Genomic DNA, 21,286 nt, shown 5'->3' on the forward strand with positions numbered 1-21,286 from the left:
AGCACTCTATGTGCCTTGCCAGTGTGGATGGGGAGTGAGCTAGGGCGCCCGGGGCTGCTTTATTGCGCTGTAACTCACAAGTGTAGCCAAGGCCTTAGAGTTATCTGCCTCTCACAATCCCTCTCTAAACTCCATTGCAAACCTCTGCTGCTCCTGTTCACTAGCTCCTCGTATCACTTAGGAGCTGGCTTTTTAAACCCCTGTGCTCCCAGTTAGCCTTTAGATCTAGTTGTGATCAATGTGAAGTGTGTGGTACAACCGGAGAATATACTTCATGAGTACAGCAGGGCATAATGGATATACTATAGTATTCCATCAATTTGGATGGATGTTCTTTAAAAACTGTTGCTGAGACACAGGGGATTATTTCCGCTATTCAATAAATGGGCTAAGAAAAGCTATAATCAATGGCACCAGATGTTTTAAAAAAAACAACAACCCTCTGGTTGCATGAAAGGGTGAAAAAGTTTTTGCGACAAAATTCTGGGCTTCTCAGTTTGTCATTATCCCATCAAAGAGATTAAAATAATTTAGAGCTTAGAACATTTACACCGGAGCTGTCCAACACAATATCTAGAGACACTAAGGAGTCTTCAAACCTCATTCAAATGCACAGCAATAATATTCCAGAACTCCTATATGTAACTAAACATTTAATATCATTTATACTTTTTGCTTCCCTGTAGTTGACATACCATATATACTTGTTCATAAGCTGATTTTTTTTAGTAAAAAAGGGAAGCACCAAAGAAGGGGGTCAGCTTATGAACGGGTATAGAGAGGGAGAGGTGGGACACAGCCCCTCCCCCCAACAGAGGGAGCAAGGAGAGGCAGTACAGCCAGCAGAGCCAGAAGGGAAGAGGCTGGGCCAGAGTCTCTCCGCTTCTGGCCACGCTGCTGTCCCCCCAGCCTCCGAAGCAGCTGCAGCTCCGGGGCTGGCAGGCTGCAGCTGTGCCGCTCGGCCCCGCCCCAAGAGTAGGCTGTGGCTGCCCCGGCCCAGCCCGCTGGAGCACACTGCGGCCATGCCGCCTGGTCTGGCCCGCCTGTGGCCACGCTGCCCAGCCTGCCGGAGCAGCTCCAGCCAGGCCAGAGATATCCTCCCCGGCCCTCCCCAGGAAAGGTGGGAAGGGATGAGATGGGGAGAGTGTGGGGGTCCCGGGCTAGGGGTGGGGTCATGTGGGGGGTGGTCACAAGGGTTACTCCCCTGACTCCCAGCTTCTCCCCCCCCAAAAAACTTTCCCCACCAGTTGCTGTCCCGGCCCGTCAGGCTAAGCAGCTGGCGCGCCGGGACACTTTGTTTACTTAGGTTTACCTACGTGCCTGTGGACGCTCGAGGTAAGCAAACCATCTCGGCCCACCAGCGATTTATCCTGATGGCCAGGAGCCAAAGTTTGCTGACCCCTGAATTATAGGGTCGGCTTATGAACGGGTTATAAAAATTTTCCATTTTTACTTATCCATTTTGGGGGGCGGAGGGCGGCTTACAAAGGAACCGGCTTGTGATCGAGAATATACGGTATGTCCCTCTTCCATGCCAGATTTCCAGTCTTTGTAAAACTGTTAACAGATCTCATATTCATAAACAGTGGCCACACCGTTTCATACTGTTTAATTGTCATGCCAGTGACGTACAGGATTATATAGCGAGATGTTTTTTGCCTTGCTCATTGGAAATATAAAATGTCCCCCTCTGAGCTTCACTGTTTTGTTGATACCCAACACACTAGGATTATATTTCACTACTCCTGTATTTCTGGAAAAAAAGAGTTCCTGACATTACTATATTGGTCTGGAGTCCTCAAATATTTATGTAGTGCTTTTGAAAATTAAACATTTTATTCAAAAGTTACTTGAATTTTTAAGCCATGCAAAACTGGCATATTTTGTGGGTTGGCTTCACATATTCTGCTGGTTTCTGTGCAAATGGAAGGCTGTATATTCTCTGCAGGTGAAAAATTGCCCCTTTGAATTGGGGAGTGTTTGCTACAGAATGGTCAGAATGGTAAAAATCAGAATTATGCTTCTGGCAACATGTTACTACTAGAGCTGGGCAAATAACTGAGTGTTTTCAGTTTGCTGACTTTTCAAAAAAAAAAATTGGTTTGGGTGAAACCAAAACCAAATTTTTTCAGAATTTTCAGTTACTCAGAAGTCAGAAAAAAATATTTTGCATAGCCTGAAGTTTCTTTTTTGTTATTTTGAATAAAACCAAAGGAATTGAAGGGCTAAATTCACAACAATGGAGGAGGAAATGGTGGTGTTCTCCTTCCTCCCAAGGTTGTGGTGATTAGGGCACTCACTTGGGAGAATATGGGTTCAAGATCCTCTATTAGCTATTCTGGTGTTGATCTCTCTCTGTCTCTAATGTTGAGGCTCTTCTGCTTTGTTCCCCTGCTCTCAACCACTAAGCTACATAGTCATTTTCACTACTGTTTTTTTGTTGCCCAATGACTATTCAATTATTTTATACAAAGTGGAGCAGCTTCAACAGGAGAGACTGAGAGACACCCAGCCCTGAATAAACTACAGCAGTGGTGGGCAACCTGCGGCCCACGGGCCACATGCACCCCGTCAGGCTAATCCGCTGGCGGGCCGCGAGACAGTGTTTACATTGAATGTCGCAGGCACGGCCTCCCGCAGCTCCCAGTGGCCGAGGTTCACCGTTCCCGGCCACTGGGAGCTGCAGGAAGCGGCGTGGGCCACAGGGACATGCTGGCTGCCACTTCTTCTGGCTCCCATTGGCCGGGAATGGCAAACCGCCCACACTGGGAGCTGCGGGCGGCCATGCCTGTGGACGGTTAACGTAAACAAACTGTTTCACGGCCCGCCAGAGGATTACCCTGACTGGCTATGTGTGGCCTGTAGGCGGCAGGTTGCCCCCCACTGACCTATAGCCTGCAGAGTAGAGCACTCACCTGTGCAAAGGAGACCTGGGTTCAAGTCATTGTTCAAGAGTTGGGATTTGAACCTGTCCTAACCACTGGGCTGTTGCATTTAAGGGGGAGGAGGGTGCCTACAGTGGGTTTGTGAATGGTGCCTAAATCCCCTTGCAACTGTAGCCCAAGAAATCTACATTTCATTTTGAGACTGTTGAAAAATGGTTCATTTTGACATTTTTGGAAATGTTTTTTGTTGTGACTGAAACAATTTGTAGAAATCAACACACACTCACAAAATGATTCAATCAACCTGAATCTGCATTTTTCAGTGGAAAAAAAAAAGTCTCTGAAAAATTTCACTCAGCTCTAGTTACTCCATGTGATGGACTCATGAGGAAAAGGACATTTTACCCTGAATCAAAGTTGGGAATTATTAAAAACACTTGCACACACAAATGCTTGTGAAAGAAAAATAAAGACTTTTTCAGTCCCTGCTGCACAAACATTTGACACACGCACAGTATTGCACAGATCGACATTGGGAGCAAAATGGAATCTGGGAGAAACCACATTGCAGAAATATAAAAGGTGGTGAAAAGATATTTAGTTCTTCTTTGATAACTCGGGTGTTATATGTATTGGGGTTCCTCTGAGGCCTCTTCCACTCGGTTCCCCAAGAATTGAGTCCAACTCCAATCTTGTCACTGAGGAGCCTTTATGGGGCATACAGCAAAGATACGCTGACTCAAGCATAGGGGGTGGGTATAGGGCATACCACACATCCAAAGTTACACAGCAAACCTCTTTCTTTATAAACATTTATGTACTGCATTTACTGCACGTTGTATTACATGTTTTGGGTTTGGCTTGGTCACTTTGTAGGAACCAATCCCTGTACAGCATGCCTGACTTATTCTTTACTTCAGTTTACCTTCCAGGCTTATCTTGTCCATTGAAAATGGTTCCCTGGGTGTTCTGCTTGTCATGGGTTGCATATACCCCATGCTGGCCTTGCAAAAGAGGTTAATGCAGGAACTGCAGGCCCATGCTGATGGGAGCCTCACAGTAGCTGGGAGAATAAAAGAGCTGATAAGCAGGGGGGCAGAGTAGCTGCCAGAGGAGCAAGCAGGCTGGAGAAGGAAACTCTTACCAGCAGGCTGCTGAGAAGCTGCCCAGAGACAACATCCAGAGAAGGGGGACCAAATCTACAGCTTGGAGAAGCCTACAGAACCAAGGGAGGTAGAAAGGAACTCAGAGCACAGCAGAAGTGGCTGCTGAGGTCTGATTCTGCCTCCCTGGTCAAAAGGCCCTGATCTGGAACCCAGTAGAGTGGGTGGGCCTGGGTACCCCTTCCAGCCCCTCTGAGACTTAAGAACTGAAGTGGTTTCCAGACCACGCGAGTACAAGGGCCAGCCTGTACACCCCAGTGGGACTAAGCTTAACACACTTCATAGCCCATAATGGGGCTATCATAGAGAGACAGGCTATAGGAGCAGACTGATGGCCTAGCCAGACTGAGCAAATGCTGTACAATGTTCAATCTGACCAAAGGGGGTGCCATCGCATCAGCACACCAGCTCAGGCTCCTTATTTTAGCTATAGAGACACTGTTTCCAGCCTACAGATCCATTTACTTCCCTAATCTTGTCTCCCAAGAAATTAGGTCTTACCCATATCCAGTTGCTCATGTCAAGCCAGGCCTACAATATGAAGAGAGAGTGCTGGCAGGGAGCAGAAAATAAGACTTGAAAGGGTAAATATGAATAAAGAATTAGTCCTCATGCAATTACTTACACATTAAATGAGTGCAGACTCCAAAGTAAAAGGTTAATGCTCTACAAATAAGAGGACTAGTCTTGAGCAAATCTCATAAGCACATCAATCTAAATAAGAAATAGGAGCATACTGTTTTAGGAATGTGGTTATTGTATAAAAATACACACCGTCCATCCCTGTCCAGTAAGTGTCACACTCCTGTGGTAAGGTCTTACATAAGGTGACCTAATAGTTTCCTTTCTCATGTTTTCCATCCTCTCCCCCTTTGCTAGCCACTCACTATGCTTTGCGTTCAGCTGGGGAAAACAGGCAGTTGCCTTTTTTTCTGGTGACAATGTCAGCAACTTGTCAGGACAAAATGAACAAATAGGCACTTTTATTTAGTGGCAAAGGATGTTATTTTGTTTATAGATTCATAGATTCATAGATTCTAGGACTGGAAGGGACCTCGAGAGGTCATCGAGTCCAGTCCCCTGCCCGCATGGCAGGACCAAATACTGTCTAGACAATCCCTGATAGACATTTATCTAACCTACTCTTAAATATCTCCAGAGATGGAGATTCCACAACCTCCCTAGGCAATTTATTCCAGCGTTTAACCACCCTGACAGTTAGGAACTTTTTCCTAATGTCCAACCTAGACCTCCCTTGCTGCAGTTTAAGCCCATTGCTTCTTGTTCTATCCTTAGAGACTAAGATGAACAAGTTTTCTCCCTCCTCCTTATGACACCCTTTTAGATACCTGAAAACTGCTATCATGTCCCCTCTCAGTCTTCTCTTTTCCAAACTAAACAAACCCAATTCTTTCAGCCTTCCTTCATAGGTCGTATTCTCAAGACCTTTAATCATTCTTGTTGCTCTTCTCTGGACCCTCTCCAATTTCTCCACATCTTTCTTGAAATGTGGTGCCCAGAACTGGACACAATACTCCAGCTGAGGCCTAACCAGAACAGAGTAGAGCGGAAGGATGACTTCTCGTGTCTTGCTCACAACACACCTGTTAATACATCCCAGAATCATGTTTGCTTTTTTTGCAACAGCATCACACTGTTGACTCATATTTAGCTTGTGGTCCACTATAACCCCTAGATCCCTTTCTGCCGTACTCCTTCCTAGACACTCTCTCCCCATTCTGTATGTGTGAAACTGATTTTTTCTTCCTAAGTGGAGCACTTTGCATTTGTCTTTGTTAAACTTCATCCTGTTTAACTCAGACCATTTCTCCAATTTGTCCAGATAATTTTGAATTATGACCCTGTCCTCCAAAGCAGTTGCAATCCCTCCCAGTTTGGTATCATCCGCAAACTTAATAAGCGTACTTTCTATGCCAATATCTAAGTCGTTGATGAAGATATTGAACAGAGCCGGTCCCAAAACAGACCCCTGCGGAACCCCACTTGTTATGCCTTTCCAGCAGGATTGGGAACCATTAATAACAACTCTCTGAGTACGGTTATCCAGCCAGTTATGCACCCACCTTATAGTAGCCCCATCTAAATTGTATTTGCCTAGTTTATCGATAAGAATATCATGCGAGACCGTATCAAATGCCTTACTAAAGTCTAGGTATACCACATCCACAAGACTCGTTATCCTATCAAAGAAAGCTATCAGATTGGTTTGACACGATTTGTTCTTTACAAATCCATGCTGGCTGTTCCCTATCACCTTACCACCTTCCAAGTGTTTGCAGATGATTTCCTTAATTATTTGCTCCATTATCTTCCCTGCCACAGAAGTTAAACTAACTGGTCTGTAGTTTCCTGGGTTGTTTTTATTTCCCTTTTTATAGATGGGCACTATATTTGCCCTTTCCCAGTCTTCTGGAATCTCTCCCGTCTCCCATGATTTTCCAAAGATAATAGCTAGAGGCTCAGATACCTCCTCTATTAGCTCCTTGAGTATTCTAGGATGCATTTCATCAGGCCCTGGTGACTTGCAGGCATCTAACTTTTCTAAGTGATTTTTAACTTGTTCTTTTTTTATTTTATCTGCTAAACCTCCCCCCTTCCCATTAGCATTCACTACGTTAGGCATTCCTTCAGACTTCTCGGTGAACACCGAAACAAAGAAGTCATTAAGCATCTCTGCCATTTCCAAGTTTCCTGTTACTGTTTCTCCCTCTTCACTGAGCAGTGGGCCTACCCTGTCTTTGGTCTTCCTCTTGCTTCTAATGTATTGATAAAAAGTCTTCTTGTTTCCCTTTATTCTTGTAGCTAGTTTGAGCTCATTTTGTGCCTTTGCCTTTCTAATCTTGCCCCTGCATTCCTGTGTTGTTTGCCTAAATTCATCCTTTGTAATCTGTCCTAGTTTCCATTTTTTATATGACTCCTTTTTATTTTTTAGATCATGCAAGATCTCGTGGTTAAGCCAAGGTGGTCTTTTACCACATTTTCTATCTTTCCTAACCAGCGGAATAGCTTGCTTTTGGGCCCTTAATAGTGTCCCTTTGAAAAACTGCCAACTCTCCTCAGTTGTTTTTCCCCTCAGTCTTGATTCCCATGGGACCTTACCTATCAGCTCTCTGAGCTTACCAAAATCCGCCTTCCTGAAATCCATTGTCTCTATTTTGCTGTTCTCCCTTCTATCCTTCCTTAGAATTGCAAACTCTATGATTTCATGATCACTTTCACCCAAGCTGCCTTCTACTTTCAAATTCTCAACGAGTTCCTCCCTATTTGTTAAAATCAAGTCTAGAACAGCTTCCCCCCTAGTAGCTTTTTCAACCTTCTGAAATAAAAAGTTGTCTGCAATGCAGTCCAAGAATTTGTTGGATAGTCTGTGCCCCGCTGTGTTATTTTCCCAACATATATTTGGATAGTTGAAGTCCCCCATCACCACCAAATCTTGGGCTTTGGATGATTTTGTTAGTTGTTTAAAAAAAGCCTCATCCACCTCTTCCACCTGGTTAGGTGGCCTGTAGTAGACTCCTAGCATGACATCACCCTTGTTTTTTACCCCTTTTAGCCTAACCCAGAGACTCTGAACACTTCCGTCTCCTATGTCCATCTCCACCTCAGTCCAAGTGTGTACATTTTTAATATATAAGGCAACACCTCCTCCCTTTTTCCCCGTCTATCCTTCCTGAGCAAGCTATACCCATCCACACCAACATTCCAATCATGTGTATTATCCCACCAAGTTTCAGTGATGCCAACAATGTCATAGTTGTATTTATTTATTAGCACTTCCAGTTCTTCCTGCTTATTCTTCCCATACTTCTCGCATTTGTATATAGGCATCTAAGATACTGGTTTGATCTTTCCTCCCAGTTTTGTCCTGACCCTCCTTTCTCTCTGCCAATATAGCCCACACTCCCTCTCATTTCCGACCCATCTCCCAGGTCTTCATGTTCCCCACTTACCTGTGGGCTTTGCTCACCTGTCCCCGTCGAACCTAGTTTAAAGCCCTCCTCACTAGGTTAGCCAGTCTGTGTCCAAAAGAAGACCCAGAATGCCACCACTGCCTCCATCACCTGAAGCTTGGGAAATAAAGTCCAGCTGCTAAGTTTAAGTCACTCCACAAACAATAGTAATGAATGGAATAGAGTGGAGTGGAGTAAACCCTTAGTTTCTCAGTAAAATACATTGCTTAGAACCCATGAATGCCATTTAGGGGAACGTATACTGGTCTGTGACATCATTCCCAGCACTGGTAATCTATTATGTTGTTATATGAACAAGTGGTTAGAACAAATTCATGTAACACCTATTGCTAGGATCAAATCTAATTATAATTGCATTAACTGTATTTGAAGTTTTGCCCTGTTCTTCCCCCCCTTCAGTTATAATGAAATGATTTCTTAAACAAACAACAAAAAATACTAAGTAAACATATTATTTACCTCAGAGGATAATGAATGTTTGGAATCTAGTGCTTGAGTGTAGATAATTATCTTTTTGGCAGAAATAGATACATTCAATGATACCTGGCCTAGGGCCGAAAACAAGCAAAGGGCAAATTTCTAGTTAAGTAATAATGACATTGATCAGATGTAAAAATCCACACTAAAAGAGAGTGAGGTCCAAGGTTAATCAAAAGCTGTAATGCCGTTATCTCCTGCACATTTTTTTCTCTACTGGAGGAATTTATTAGTATTCATCTTAAACTGAGATCTTGTCTTTGACAGTGTAGCTGTACCTGGTGGTTACTGAACAATAATTGACTGTGAAATGGGGAGCTGACACTTCACAGACAAGGAAGAATTTTGGGCCTGATTCTCTACTGCTTTGCTCCCTTGTGCAGTCACTCAGTCACTTAAGCAGTGAGCCTCCCGGCTGGGTAGATAGCAGTGTGGATGTTGCAGCACAGCGGAGGCTGGGGCTAGCTACCCAAGCTTGGAACCTGGGGTCATGTGGATTTGAAAGCCAAGCTAGTGTGAGTCTGTGTACCTGGGCATGCTCCCAGCTGCAGTGCAGACATACTCTCACACTCATGCATTTTAGTACCTAGCAAAATGTGCTTCAGAACCAGGGCCGGCTCCAGGATTTTTGCCGCCCCAAGCAGTAAAAAAAAAAAAAAGAAAAAAAAAAAAAAAAGCGATCGCGATCTGCTTTGCCGCCGCTTCAGTCTTCGGCGGCAATTTGGCAGCTGGTCCTTCGCTCCGAGAGGGAGTGAGGGACCCGCCACCGAATTGCCGCCGAAGAGCCGGACATGCTGCCCCTCTCCATGGCCGCCCCAAGCACCTGCTTGCTGGGCTGGTGCCTGGAGCCGGCCCTGTTCAGATCAATGTGAATGCACACAAACCCCAAAAAGTCAAACCCCATTTTACTCGTGTTGATTTTCTTCTGGCAGATCAATGTAATCCTTGTTGGCCCCATGGTTAACACATTGACTTTGATTGAAACTTTGCATCTCTTGGCTCCAGCAGATCTAGTGGTATTTCTATACTTTAGCTTTTATTTGCATGAAATTTCCAGCACCAATACTGCTGACCCAAGAAGTCCAGAAAAGCTATGTGTTCATCTTCTAGCCAAACTGAATTTTTTGAGGCTCACCCATTGTGCTCCAGATTGGCAGTGGTAGACCTCAAACTGGTCTTCACTCTTGATCTTTACTTCCTGAATTTGAACCCTGCCTGAGACCTCAATTAATTGTGATTAAATTTTGAGGTACTGAAATATTTAGCAGTGTAGTAGACAACATCTGCTAAAAAACAATATAATGCTACTTTATTAATGCTTAAAAATATTTTTATTAGTCTGTGTTGCAATCTTTTCTCTCCTGTGATGGTGGTAACTTAATTTGCTAGATTTGTATTTGTGTGTTCTCTTTATTATTTAACTCATCACTCCTTTTCTTGCATTCTTTCCTTATCCTGCTTTATCCTGATTTCTGTTTTTCATATTTTTTTAAAAATTGTGAGCCCTCATTTTTGCTTCCCACTATTTTTTTTAATTTTTTTTCCTTTCTCTTAATTTGTTTTATCTCCTTTCCTTTCTTCCTCTATTTCTCTGCAACTCATCTTTCCACCTTCCTCTAGTTATTTGTTCTGAGCATTGGCAATTATTATAAAAATGTCATGGTTAAAAGAAGATCCTTCTGTGTTTTATAGAATGATAACATTTCAAAGTGTATTTTTACTAGTAAAACTGCATTACTGAGTGACAGTCCAAGAACATTAAACAGATGTCACTATTCATTTGACCTTGCGGTACCAGAGATGGAGAACAGAACCAGTCACCCAATACTAATTTAGATTTAACAAGACAGGTATTTAAAAGAACAAAACAAAAACATTCGGTGATCAATAAGAATTGATGTTAAAATTGTAGATCAAATGTGCTGCTTCGCAACCTTGACAATGTCCCTTTATCTTAGTTCCTGTCTTTGCTGCTTACTTCTTATGAGCTTCCAATTATTTTTTGGACGTTAGCTAAGATTTCTTTTGGCTTGCTGAAAAATGTTGTCAGCCAGAAAATGCTTTTTCTTTTTACAGCTTCGGTAATCTCATCCACATGCTTGTCATTACAGAGATGGATTTCTTTTTATTTCATGATTGGTGAGTCTAGAAAGAACGTGCTTTGTTAATACTTCAGTTGGACCACATTGCTGAGGCAAGGTTACTTACCACTGTTAGGTCAAAATGGTGTTCTCATAGACCTTATGTTCTCATAGGTCTTTATGTATCAGTTACTCCACAGGGTCCCTGTAAACCTTGACTCCTGTTTTTTACTGTACTTTTTTTATTCTATTCCTCTTTTTTATTGCAAGATCTCCCTGTATGAGACTTCAATTCCTCTTACTTGCTGTAATTGCACTTTTTCCCATCTACATTTCACCTCATGGCATACAGCATTTGGGTACAGTTTTGCTAACAATACTTAAATATGGAGACAATACAGTGGCATCTGAGTAAATATTAATCATAGTAAAAGGCATGAGACTTACAAACTGACATTGGAAAGACAATTTACATATATTTGTTAGTACTTTTTTTCAATGAAACTTGGTCGCATTTCTGCCTCCAGAACCCTGGCTTCAAGGGCAGTGGTCATGAGTGATAAGGGAGCTCTTGGGATTTGTCTTTTTTTCTATTGTTTGTGCCATCTTCTACGGTGTTTGTGTTCTCTGTATGTATAGCATATATTACTCATGGTGTTAAAACCATATGATAAATTCTATTTATTATGCACCTTTACCAACTCTTCTGCATTTTTCCAAATAGTCCATCTCCTGCAGGATATATTCAAATATTCCATACTTCGCAGGAACTTCAGACAGCTGTCATTAAAAGGGTGAAAAAGCCAAAATTATTGTTAGTTATTATTTCTATTATGAGAGCACCTAGAGTCCCCAGCTGACATTTGGGGGGAGGGGGAGCAACTGACATGTACAAACACAGTCCTTGCCCTGAAGAGTTTATAGTCTAAAGAGACACGACAGATATAAAGGGTGGAATAGAAAAGTGAGGCACAGGATGAAGTGACTTAATTGAAGTTACACTGCAGATCAGTGGCAGCGCCAAGAATTGATCCTAGGTCTCAGAGTCCCAGCCTTAGCCATTAGACAACATTGGCCTGGTCTACACTTACGCCCCAACTCGAACTAAGGTACGCAACTTCAGCTACGTGAATAACGTAGCTGAAGTCGAAGTACCTTAGTTCGAACTTACCTCGGTCCACACGCGGCAGGCAGGCTTCCCCGTCGATGCCGCGGTACTCCTCTCGTATAGCTGGAGTACCGCAGTCAACGGCGATCACTTCCTGGTTCGACTTATCGCGTCTTGTCTGGACGCGATAAGTCGAACCCAGAACTTCGATTCCCAGCCGCCGAGCTAGCGGCTGGGTGTAGACATACCCATTGTCTCTCCTCCCTGAAAAGAGAAAATGTTTCCTTTCTCTCAAATGTAGACTTTTTTTTAACCTCCAAATCACACTAGTCTGATGTACAGTGTGGGCTGTACCAAATATTTGTAATTATTGCCAGACAATTATTACTGGGCATATAATTTTGAAAAGGGAAAACATTTCTGAAAATAACCCTGTTACAGCTAAAAGGCAGTGTCTGTTGAATCGATTCTTACAGATTACCCATCAGCTGTATCTGGACTGATGGTAGTATGATTGTCTGGCTTTAAGGTAGAAGGAATGAAAAATGCTTCCAATAAATATTTTAACACACTCTACAACATTTAAAAAAAATATTTCTATATCAAACATGTGGTATATGCAAAATACACGATGGTGTTGTATAAAGGTGTTATTGGTACATGTTTGGAATGGCCTCTCATGGCTGTGTGTGGCGGCTACCCTCTTGGCTGGCACACTGGCACACACACTGAAAGTGCATCCTCCAGAACTAGAAGTATGAAGCAACTACAGAGCTCGGAACAGATTCCCAGCCTCTGTGGGTCAGGCAGAGACCACTCACTGACTAGTGGATTGCATTTGCATAGTAGCAAGTGCATTTCAAAAACACAGTGTGGGGAACCTTGTACAGCTTCCTGCCATATTTGCCCTCTAAAGTGAGAGGTGTTTTATGGGAGGTAATGTGGGGAGGAGGCATGACCCTTTCAACTCACAGATGCATGGAAGCAGCCAAAGGAAGGGATGACCCCTGTGTACTGCTTCTTCAGTCAGTCCTTCTTCTTAGCAACATTGTGCTGCTAGGTATGATGACAGTGATTGAGATCCCTGCAGTTGTGCAGCAGCAGCTGTGTAAGGGATGGTGTAGGAGTCAGTGCTGCTTAAGCTCTCCAAACCCTATAGAACCCAAACCCCAGGAAGCTACTATGAATTGTGGAGAGTTAGGGACACATTTCTATTCTTCCCTCCTCTCTAAACTGTCTAGCTTTCTTTCCTGAAGATCTGGCCAAGTATAAGGGCTAAATTCTCATGTATACCCTCTTCAGTTTATTAACTTCAGTAGGTTTGAACACAGGGTAAGTCAGAGAGTTTACCTTTGCCTCTTTCTATAGTAAGTTAATGTGCACTGTAACTAACAATGAACACCTCACTTTCCTTTTTTTTGCTCCAATCTTATTCTCTCAGTTCTCTCAGAATTCCATAAGTGGTCATCTGAAAAGCTCTTGTCAGCTCTAGTAAAATAAATAAATAAATATTTCTGTGTAGCTCTATGACATCTTTTTCACCCAAGTAATTTACCAAGCAGGGAAGATGCAATGAAAGTGTGATTCTGTTGTCCATTCATCTTGGAAATTTATGACATCTTACAAAACGTTTATTTTACTCCCCTAACATACCCAGGGCCAGAAACTGATCTCAGTCACACCAGTGGAAATCTGGACTAACTCCATTTACTTCAGCAGAGTTACTCCAGATTTACACAGGTGTAAGTGACAGCAGATTCTAATCCTAGTCAGATCATGTGAGACGAATTCTTAGAAGACCTTACATTCTGAATATGTTATAAAACAGTTAAAACACAGTCTATTCAGCGCAAAGTAAGCTGTTGCTAAACCTTGCTGGAAACTTATCTTGAAAAATGGTTTTCACAAAAACATTAAAGTCCCTGTTGTGACAGCAATTTTTCACTATTATTTTACCCTGTTGATCAGAAAGCTACAAAGTCCATTTTAAATGCTTCATTATTCTTTCAATGGCAGTGGAAGTTTTGAGCTTGGTTCTGTTTTATCCTAAAGTAACATTGTTTGATAACATGGTTTTGAGAGAGAAATAGACAGTAATTAAGCTATGGCTGTTTTAGATTTCTATACATGTGGTGAAAGGCTCTTTTTTCCTCTCTGCTTAGTTAATAATAGAAGTACAGCTTATTTATTGGCACATCTCTCTTGCAGATCTGCAAGTCTGCATGAACAGGTTGCTGTTCTGGTAACACAACCTCAGCATTGTTTAGATCCTACTCATGGTCACCAATTCTTGTCTTTTTACAACTGGAATGTAATCCATCTCAAGTAGTTTTCGCCACTGTTACTTTAATGAGTCATTCAGACATAATTTGTTCGCAAGTTTTGTCTACGCATTGATTTCTGCTGTTATATCATTATTAGGTCTGTGGGTATCTTCATGTGAACCTGGAATCAGCTCTTTTAGTGGCATTTGTGGCAAAGTTAAAGACAAGGAGGCATGAGACCTGCTCTGCACACAAATTTGCACCACTTTAAAGGTGTATTTTAAAACTGATTTGGTTAAACTGGTGCAAAACTGTGCTGCATGTTCTTTTATTGGTTTAATCCTATCTTAGAGCAGTTTAGCTTGAATCAATACATTTACAGGCATGTGCTAAAGTGTTATAACCAGTGTTAAAACAATGTAAGAATGTCTACACAGGGATTTACACCAATTTGACTAACTCACTTTTAAAACAGATTTTAGTTAAACTTCATTTTGTAGAGAAGGCCTGATTCTCCACCTCCTTGCACTTTTTGTGTTCATATGTACCTGAGTGCAAAGCAGCGTTTAAAAGAGAACTGGATAAATTCATGGAGGTTAAGTCCATTAATGGCTATTAGCCACGATGGGTAAGGAATGATGTCCCTAGACTATGTTTGTCAGAAGGTAGAGATGGATGGCAGGAAAGAGTTCACTTGATCATTACCTGTTAGGTTCACTCCCTCTGGGGCACCTGGAATTGGCCACTGTCGGTAGACAGGATACTGGGCTACATGGACCTTTGGTCTGACCCAGTACGGCCGTTCTTATGTTCTTATGTGGGTGTAAATGCCACCATTCAGAATGCATTCACTTTGCAGTGATGGTGAAACCCGAGCGTTCACCTCAGCCAGCTAACTCATGTTAAAAAGTAACTTACATATTTGCACTAGGGTTTTAAAATGTTCAGGTTAAAAGAGGTTAGCTAACATTAAAAAAAATAAAAATCTTTTTCCTAGTGTCCAAAAGGTGTCTTTGTTTGACAGCCTTAAAAATGACAACATTTGAAGGGTTTAGAGTTCTGTCCAGATGTATTGGAAGGTCAAGGCTCATCTGGTTAGAACAGATCAAACTCTAGAGCTGCTTGTTTAATCAGGTCACACACCATTAGTCCACAATATTACATAAACACACTGGGCCTGAATCCCAATTGCCTCACATCGTGTGTAGTCATTTACACCTGTGCAAAGTGAATGCATTCTGAACGGGCATCAATGATTCACCTTGGGCAGCTAACAAGAGTTAAAATACAACTTGCCCTGTCTACCTTAGGATTTTATAATGTGTTATATGTGTCTAAATCAAGAAAAGGTAAGATTAGGTTGGAGCTACAACCCCTTAGTTAAAACATAGTTGATAATACTTTAAAATAAAAACAAACAAACATATTTTTATCACAGTTACAACAAGGCCCAGAAGACCAGGGTTTGAGTCTTGGTCACAGTTTATAACTCCACAGCATCTGGAAGTTTAAACACCGGGCTTGTCTACATGGCACAGCAACGTGCCAGAGGGGTGTCATTTGTAAAGTGCACTAATGTGCTGCACTCTAACTACCCTGTGTTAGAGCCTGCTGGCAGGCTCTAAGCATTACCTAGTTTACATTCTGGGATGTATTAGGAAGAGTGCTGTAAGCAAGACATGAGAAGTAATTCTTCCACTCTACTCTGTGCTGATTAGACCTCAACTGGAGAATTGGGTCCAGTTCTGGGTGCTACATTTCAGGAAGGATTTGGACAAATTGGAGAAAGTTCAGCACAGAGCAACAAAAATGATTAAAGGTCTAGAAAACATGACCTATGAGGGAAGATTGAAAACATTGGGTTTGTTTAGTCTGGAGAAGAAAAGACTGATGGGGGGACATGATAACAGTTTTCAAGTACATAAAAGGTTGTTGCAAGGAGGAGGGAGAAAAAATATTCTCCTTATTCTCTGAGGCTAGGTCTACACTGCAGCGGGGGTCCGACCTAAGATACGCAACTTCAGCTACGTGAATACCGTAGCTGAAGTTGCGTATTTTAGGTCGGCTTACCTGGCGGTGAGGACGGGGGAAAGACGACCGCTGCCGCGCTGCCGCCGACTCCGCTGCCGCCTCTTGCCGAGGTGGATTTCCGGAGTCGACGGCAGAGCGATCAGGGATCAATTTTACCGCGTCTTCACTAGACGCGGTAAGTCGATCCCCGATAGACCGATTGCTACCCGCCGGATCGGCGGGTAGTGAAGACATACCCTGAGAATAGGACAAGAAGCAATAGGCTTAAATTGCAGCAAGGGTGGTTTAGGTTGGACATTAGGAAAAACTTCCTAACTGTCAGGGTAGTTAAGCACTGGAATAAATTGTCTAGGGAGATTGTGGAATCTCCATCATTGGAGATTTTTAAAAGCAGGTTATACAAACACCTGTCAGGGATGGTCTAGAATAGATAATACTTAGTCCTGCCCTGAGTGCAGGGGACTGGACTAGATGACCTCTCAAAATCTGTTCCAGTCCCATGATTCTATGATTAACGTAGAAACAGGACTATGTTAATGCAAACTAGGTACCTTTTGGAGCATGCCAGCAAGATGTATATGGAGCAGTTAGATTGCAATGCATTAGATCACTTTACTGATCACACACCTATAATGAGCTTTGCCTGCACTGTGTAGAGAAACCCCCAGTTAAGATAAGGAATGAGATAAAGACTTGAAATTATTTGTCCCACCTATCTACCTCAGGCTGCTCAAGCGGTTTGCTTCTCAACAGTAACAGCTTCTAGCCCCACTCTTTTCCCCTTGCTTTTTCTTCTCCTTTTTTATCTGTGTGTACTAAAATCCTGTTCCAAGCAAATAAGAATTCTGCAGCCCAGCTACCTTTCCTGGTTTCTATCCACCCACCAATCCTCTGCTAAGCACCTTGTCTCATGCTGCCCCCAATACAGGAGCCACCTTCTGATCTTGTGCTCCATGCAGCTCCATTCTCCTCCTTGATTACCCTTCCGATGCTGAACTACACACATGTCTGCTTGCTGGATTTTGCTCAAATAATCAATATTATAACTGAAGAAAGACAAAAACAAAACTACTGCTATTGATCTAAAAACTACCTAACCTATTCCATGATTAAAATGTGTACATGCAATTAAGATGTGTATGTAACTAGAGCTCCAGCTCTATATTTCAATGATTCTATAGGTCATGATCTTTTATTGTGTTAAACCTTGCACTTCCCATAACGCTTTGTCATCCTTGCGTGCCATGAAATTAAGAACTGCTCCTGCCACTGTTGAAGTCGATGCAAACGGATTCTGCAGTGAGCTCTGTACAGGTAAATGCATATACCAGAGCAGAGTCCCATGGATTTCAGTGGGGCTCTGTTTGGGCTCTCAGGGCCCATCCACACAGAGCTCATAGGATTGGTGTCTTAGCATCCATCATGCATGTGGTATATTGAAAATAAAAAAATTGTAGGCCGTCTCTTTCAATTTCAGGTGGTTTTCTTGGACCTTCTTGCAGGCTAGAGGGTCTGTCAGGAAGTGCATGATATGGGTCTAGCAACAGTCAGTCAGTCTGCAGCCAGAGTAAGGTGGGGTGAGTTGTGCGTCTCTGTTATAGGGAGCAGCCTGGTTTGTCTCTCTCTGTTTTTGGGTTGCTGTGAATTATCATTCTAAATTCTAAGAAATAAGTAGTATTGCATTGCAAACTTCCAGAAAGAGCATTTTTTAAAAATCTAACCCTGTGTTCGCCATGAACATAACAATGCACACCTGAATAAATTATAGGAAACCATATATAACTATGCAATAGCTGCATAAATGATGGCACTTTCACTGAATAAGGCACAGCAACTGCTAACAAAATACTTTTGTAAGACATCCTAATGGCATCATGAGGAAAGTGACTTGTAAAGCTTTCCTTCTTTAAGCAATTAAGGGTCAAAACTGCACTCTAAGTTACAAGAAAATATTTGAAATAAAATTAATAAAGTAACAAATCACCATCCATTTTTGGTATTTTACCTTTTCTATGCCCAAATTCCAAGATTTTCCTATTGGGAAAATTAATGTATTGGCCTGAAGATTTAGAACTGAGGTTACTGAGTTTCATCATAAAATTCATATCCAGTACTCAGAGTTTATAAACCCAAGAATTAATGTCTCCTGTTTTTGTGCCAATATACATGTTTATGTAGCATACACCAAAACAGTTTTTTTAAATAAATAGTTACTCAGAAGTTCATTAGATTAGAGGTCCATGAAGCAAAGCTTAGTGATTCTGGCACCCAAGTGTCTTGCAAGATGGCATTCCAATAATCATAAGAGACAGGTTCTCCAGGCACATTAATCATTTGTGTTCAGCAAGAAAATAACTATTAATTTGCAGTGGGAAAAGAGGTCTAAACAACAACATGGCATACTTGTGGTTCCTCTGGCATTTTTATACACATTGAAGGCATCTGTACACTGACAATAAACACTGAAATAATTATATCTTCATTTCTGATGTTAATAAGATGCCTGTGGGAAAAGTGTGGGATGTGATTTATTGTGCACACATTATCTCCTTTCAATTCATTTCCTCAACTCTGCTCCTTGGGAACAAATGAATAACTTGGGCATACACCGGACAGCAACCAAGAGGGGGAGAGAGAGAGAGAGAATATTCTTTTATTAACTATCTTGCTGTCCTGGAACCCCTTTCAAAAGCAATTAGAGTAGTTGTTTTTAAAAGAACCCTGTCCTGTTCACACTAAGCTCTCTAAAACCTATTTATAAATCAAATGGAAATACACTTTATATGCAAAATCTCAGGATGACTCCCTAACAGCTGCCGGAATTTTCTTTAGAAGAGCCAGGTGTTGCATATTTCATACATAACCAAAAGTTATTTATGAAAAACAAGCAGCAAATTGATAAAAAGAAATTAGGAATGACTAAGCAATTATTGTTTGCCCTCTAGGCTGGCCAAAGATTTCCTTTAATGGAACCCTCACAGCTACATTGTGGGTGGAATCCTGGTCCTACTGAAGTCAATGGGAGTTGTCACTCTGTATTTTTCATGTTGCATGTCATGACTGCATTGCTTTGACCAATGGAGGCATAATTCACAGTAGTTCAGTTACGTGTGAGGTTGGAATAGGTTGTGGCCAACAATTTTTGTAAGAAGAAAAAAAAAATCTCCAAAGAACAGCTTCTACCAAAACAAATCTCCATTGGTGAGGGCCTCCCTATTTCCCCCTGCCTGCATCATGCAAAGAAGTCTAGAATGTTATGGTTGGCAAGAAAGAGATGGATTTTTTCCCCACAGTTTCCTTGTACTGTCATTTGGCTGGAATGAGGGCTGTATAGGACCTTCTTTTCTTTTTGTTTTCTTGATGCTTTACATAAGACCTGTGTTCACAAGTCCCTAAGAAAATAGCTGCAAGAGTGGTGACATCTTTATCTCATTGTACCTGATGCTAATTATTTAAGAAAGGGTAAAAAAAGATGTTATTAGGTTGTAAAGTCAAGCGCTCAAATATTAGAAAATACCCATGCAATCTTAATTTAGCCACCTTGTGGTATGCATTATGATACAGTCTTATTACATGATTGCATACTATTCTTTTCCAAAAGACCCCTGTCTTTTTCAGTGCACAGGATGGATGGTGATGAGTGAATAAATCAGGATTCTCCAATGAACGAGGCTGTTGTGTTACATCTGATTTTGCTGCTTTGTAATCAAACAGGCTGTGAACCACAGACAGAGAATGGATGGTCTTGTGCTTGCTGCAGTTGAGTATCATCCAGGAGAACTTGGCTCTGTCCGTGACTATGTTCCACTTTGTATGTGATGCTGATAAAGTCACTTAAACTAAAGTTTTTAGGAAGTGACCATTAACTCCAAGTTCTTCATTTTCCGAGTTTAGTCTGAGATACCTGGCATTCAGAAGTGCTGAGCTCTCAAAACTGCAACAGAAGTCAATAGATACTATGATTGCTCAGCAACTCCAAACAAATCAAGCCCTCTGAATTTTCTCAATGAGTATCCTTATCACTGAGACCCCCAAAATTAGTAGATATGTTAGTGTTTGCAGTGTTGTTATAGCCATGTTGGTCCCAGGATATTAGAGAGACAAGGTGGGTGAGGTAATATCTTTTATTGGGCCAACTTCTATTGGTGAGAGAGACAAGCTTTTGAACAAGCACTCCAAACAGATGATTAGGAGAAAGCAGAAAGCCTACAAGGAATGGAGGAGGGGGTGGATCAGCAAGGAAAGCTACCTCTTGGAGGTCAGAAAGTGTAGGGATAAAATGAGAACTGCCAAAAGCCAAGCAGAGCTGGACCTTGCAAAGGGAATTAAAACCAATAGTAAAAGGTTCTATAGCCATTAAAATAAGAAGGAAGGAAGTGGGACTGGTAAGTACTGAGGATGGAGTGGAGATTAAAGATAATCAAGGCATGGCCTAACACCTAAACAAATACTTTTCTTCAGTTTTTAATAAGACTAATGAAGAGCTTAGAGGTAGTAGCAGGGGGGCTAATGGGAATGAGGATATGGAGTTAGAAATTACCACATCTAAAATGGAACTCAACTCAAACAGCTTAATGGGACTAAATCAAGAGTCCCGGATAATCTCCATCCAAGAATATTAAAGGAACTGGCACATGAAATTGCAAGCCCAATAGCAAGGATTTTTAATAAAACTGTAAACTTGGGTCATACCATATGACTGGATAATTGCTAATATAGTTCCTATTTTTAAGCAAGGGAAAAAAGTGATCTGTGAAATTACAGGCCTGTTAGTTTGACCTCAATTGTATGCAAGGTCTTGGAACAAGTTTTGAAAGAGAAAGCAGTTAAGGACATAGAGGTGAACGGTAATTGGGATAAAATACAGCATGGTTTTATAAAAGGTAGATCATGCCACACCAACCTAATCTCCTTCTTTGAGAAGATAACTGATTTTTTAGACAAAGGAAATGAAGTAGATCTAATCTATTTGGATTTCAATAAGGCATTTGATACAGTTCCACATGGGAAATTATTAGTTAAATTGGGGAAGATGGGGATTAATATGAGAATTCAAAAGTGGATAAGAAACTGGTTAAAGGGGAAATGTCAGTCTGGAGGAAGCTTACTAGTGGAGTTCCTCAGGGATTGGTCTTGGGACCAATATTATTTAACATTTTTATTCATGACCGTGGCCCAAACAGTAGTAGTGTGCTAATAAAATTTGCTGATAACACAAAGTTGGGAGGAGGACTGTAATATCATACAAGATGATCTCCATGACCTTGTAAACTGGAGTAGTAGAA

The sequence above is a fragment of the Terrapene carolina genome, unplaced genomic scaffold (genome assembly GCF_002925995.2).
Source record: "Terrapene carolina triunguis isolate 2854851 unplaced genomic scaffold, T_m_triunguis-2.0 Scaffold58, whole genome shotgun sequence".
Lineage (NCBI taxonomy): Eukaryota > Metazoa > Chordata > Testudines > Emydidae > Terrapene > Terrapene triunguis.